The 4,432-nt window shown below is 41.4% G+C and overlaps 1 pseudogene across 1 annotated transcript; it reads left to right on the forward strand.

The window, feature by feature from the left end:
- Nucleotides 1-398: 398 nt before the first annotated feature.
- LOC108299575 lies at nt 399-2,461 on the forward strand (annotated as a pseudogene). The gene has a single exon (XR_001823022.2). The product of XR_001823022.2 is annotated as a presequence protease, mitochondrial-like (transcript).
- The last annotated feature ends 1,971 nt before the right edge of the window (nt 2,462-4,432 follow it).

A 4,432-nucleotide genomic window follows, 5' to 3' on the forward strand; every position in this document is an offset into this window, starting at 1 on the left:
TAGGTCTTGGATTCAGTTATGAGCATTTAAGAATGTTTACAGAAGGCCGGGCTCGGTGGCTCAAGCCTGTAATCCCAGCACTTTGGGAGGCCGAGGCGGGTGGATCACGAGGTCAAGAGATCAAGACCATCCCGGTCAACATGGTGAAACCCCGTCTCTACTAAAAATACAAAAAATTAGCTGGGCATGGTGGTGCGTGCCTGTAATCCCAGCTACTCGGGAGGCTGAGGCAGGAGAATTGCCTGAACCCAGGAGGCGGAGGTTGCGGTGAGCCGAGATCGTGCCATTGCACTCCAGCCTGGGTAACATGAGTGAAACTCTGTCTCAAAAAAAAAAAAAAAAAAAGAATGTTTACAAAATTCAGCAGTAAAAAGAAATGAAGACATGCCACATGGCGCTGTGGCAGGCGGCAGGGCCTAGGTGGTTGAGGCAGCTGAGTAGCAGACATGCACACCACAAAGCGTGGTGATGGAACAGTAACTGGGCTTGTGAGAGGGCTCTATAGCATAAACTAGGAGACAAAATCCACGGATTCACCATAAACCAGGTGACATCTGGTCCTGAGCTGTTTCTGACTGCAATGAACCTCAGCCGTGATGACACAGGAGCCAGATATTTAAACCTGGCCAGAGAAGACACAAATAATCTGTTCAGCATGCAATTCTGCACTACTCCTATGGACAGCACCAGTGTTTCTCACATTCTTTAGCATACCATCCTTCGTGGGTCTCAGAAATATCCATGCAGAGACCCTTTCTTCAAAATGTTGAACTGGTCCCTATCCACTTTCATAAACCCCTCCACAGTGATTATACTCTGTATCCATTTTCCACACAAAATCCCAAGGACTTTCAGAATCTCATCTCAGTGTATTTGGATGCTGCCTTTTTCCCATGTTTACCAGAGCTGGATTTCTGGCAGGAAGGTCTGAGTGACCCCCAGATGCCCTTGGTCTTTAAAGGAGTCTGCTTTAATGATGTGAAGGGAGCGTTTACAGACAATGAGAGGATATTCTCCCATCACCTTCAGAAGAGACTTCTTCCAGACCACACTTAGTGGTCTCTGGGGGTGATCCATTGTGCATACTGGAGCTTACATGGGGGCAACTTAAGCAATTTCATGCCACTCACTATCACTTAAGCTATGCTAGGTTATTCACGCATGGTAATTTTCTGTTAGAACAGCATCTGAAACAAATTCATGAGGAAGCACTGAGCAAATTTCAGAAAATTGAACCGAGCACTGCAGTGGAATTCCAGATAACATGTAGCCCATATTCATTTTCTGCAGATCCCTCTAAACAAACAACCATCAGCATTAACTTCCTCTTACCAGACATCACCAACACAATTGAAGAATTCACACTAAGTCTTCTGTGTTCACTCTTGATTTCTGGGCCCAACTCTCTTTTACAAAGCCTTGATTGAATCTGGCCTTGGCACAGACTTTTCTCCTGATGTTGGATATAATGGCTACATAAGGGAGGCCTGCTTCAGAGTCGACCTCCAAGGGATTGTGGAGAAAGACTTTGAGACCATCAGGTGACTCATAGACAAAACAATTGATGAAGTAGTTGAGAAAAGATTTGAAGATGATCAAATTGAAGCTTTACTTCATAAAATTGAAATACAGATGAAACATCAGTCTACCAGCTTCATATTGACTCTGACATCATACATAGCTTCTTGCTGGAACCATGATGGGAACCCTGTGGAGCTCTTGAAGTGGGAAATCAGTTGGCTAACTTCAGACAGCGCCTGCAGAAAAATCCAAAATTTTTGCAAGAAAAAGTAAAACAGTATTTTAAGAATAATCAGCATAAGCTGACTTTATCAATGAGGCCGGATGACAAGGGTCATGAGAAGCAAGCACAGGTAGAAGCCACAGAGCTCAAGCAGAAGGTTGAGACTTTGTCCCCCAGAGACAGGCAGCAGGTCTACAAGAAAGGTTTAGAATTATGGAATCAACAAAGCAAACCTCAAAATGCGTCTTGTCTGCCAGTGTTGAAAGTTTCAGATATTGAGTCCTCTGTACCTATCAAGAAGTTGGAAGTGGTCCTGACAGTTGGAGATATCCCTGTTCAGTACTGCGCGCAGCCCACCAATGGTGTGGTATATTTCTGGGCCTTCTCCAGTCTGAACACGCTCCCTGAGGAGCTGAGACCCTATGTGCCCCTTTTCTGCAGCATCCTCACCAAGCTGGGCTGTGACCTTCTTGACTACCAGGAGCAGGCTCAGCAGATAGAACTGAAGACCAGAGGAATGACCGCTTCTCCCCATGTGCTCCCTGACAACTTGCATATGGATACCTACGAGCAGGGTGTGCTTTTCTCCTCTCTCTGCCTGGACCGAAACCTGACAGACAGATGCATTTATGGAGTGAAATATTTAACAACCCATGCTTTGAGGAAGAACACTTCAAAGTGCTGGTGAAGATGACTACATGCATTTCTCTTCCCTGAGGAAAGGGTATCTGCCTCACCATTGCTGAAGAGAGAGACGAGAGACTGACAGCCAAACAGAGCAATGGGTAAAATGGTCTCTAGTGACATGTTAGAAAGATTTTTGTACTTAATTAAAGATAACATGGCATTAAAAAAATATCATTCATCATGACCAAGTGGAATTTATCCCAGGAATGCAAGGATAGTTGAACACACACAAGTCTATGAATATGATACATCATACGTATCATAATGAAAGACGAAAACCATATGATCATTTCAACTGATACCAGAAAAGCATTTGTTAGTATTTAACATCTCTTAATGTTAAAAGAAAAACCTTAAAGAATTGGATATAGAAGGAACATACATCAACATAATAAAAGCCATATATAACAGACCGACAGCTATTATCATACTGAATGGGGAAAAATTGAAGGTCTTTTCTCTAAGATCGGAAACACAACAAGGATGCACACTTTTGTCACTGTTATTAAACATATTACTGGAAGTCCTAGTTAGAGCAATCAGAGAAGAGAAAGAAATGAAGGGTCTCCAAACTGGAAAGGAAGAAGTAAAATTATCCTTGTTTGAAAATGATATGATCCTATATTTTGAAAAAATCCTAAAGACTCCACACAGAGAGTCACAAAAAACCCTTCAGAAAATCAGTAAATCCAAGAGCTGGTTTTTCGAAAAGATCAACAAAATAGACAAACCACTAGACAGATTAATAAAAAAGAAAAGAGAGAATAACCAAATTGATACAATAAAAAACGATAAAGGGGATATCACCACAGATTCCACAGAAATTCAAACCATCATCAGAGATTATTACAAACAACTCTATGCACATAAACTAGTAAACCTGGAAGAAATGGATAAATTCCTGGACACTTGCCTCCTCCCAAGCCTAAACCTGGAAGAAGTTGAAACCCTGAATAGATCAATAACAAGGTCTGAAGTTGAGGTAGCAATTAAGAGCCTACCACCCAAAAAAAAACCCAGGTCCAGACAGGTTCACAGCCGAATTCTACCAGACATACAAAGAGGAGCTGGTACCATTCCTTCTGAAACTATTCCAAATAATCCAAAAAGAGGAAATCCTTCCCAAATCATTTTATGAGACAAACATCATCCTGATACCAAAGCCTGGCAGAGACTCAATAAGAAAAGAAAACTTCAGGCCAATATCCATGATGAACATAGAGGCAAAAATCTTCAATAAAACACTGGCAAGCCGATTGCAACAGCACATCAAAAAGCTTACCCACCATGATCAAGTAGGATTCATTCCAGGGATGCAAGGCTGGATCAACATACGCAAGACTATAAACGTAATTCACCAAATAAACAAAATCAAAGACAAAAACCACATGATTATTTCAATTGATGCAGAGAAGGCCTTTGACAAAATTCAACAGCCTTTTGTGCTAAAAACCCTCAATAGACTAGATATTGACGGAACGTATCTCAAAATAATAAAAGCTATTTATGACAAACCAACAGCCAATATCATACTGAATGGGCAAAAACTGGAAGCATTTCCTTCGAAATCTGGCACTAGACAAGGATGCCTTCTCTCACCATGCTTATTCAATATAGTACTGGAAGTTCTAGCCAGAGCAATCAGGCAAGAAAAAGAAATAAAGGGCATTCAAATAGGAAAGGAGGAAGGCAAATTGTCTCTATTTGCAGACGACATGATTGTATATCTAGAAGACCCCATCATCTCAGCCCCAAATTTCCTGAAACTGATAAGCAACTTCAGCAAAGTCTCACAATATAAAATCAATGTGTAAAAATCACAAGCATTCCTATACACCAATAACAGACTTAAAGAGAGCCAAATCAAGAATGAACTGCCATTCACAACTGCTACAAAGAGAATAAAATACCTAGGAATACAACTAACAAGGAACATAAAGGACCTCTTCAAGGAGAACTACAAGCCACTGCTCAACGAAATAAGAGAGGACACAGATGGAG

This window comes from Cebus imitator, unplaced genomic scaffold (assembly GCF_001604975.1).
Source record: "Cebus imitator isolate Cc_AM_T3 unplaced genomic scaffold, Cebus_imitator-1.0 Scaffold23, whole genome shotgun sequence".
In the NCBI taxonomy this organism is placed as follows: Eukaryota; Metazoa; Chordata; class Mammalia; order Primates; family Cebidae; genus Cebus; species Cebus imitator.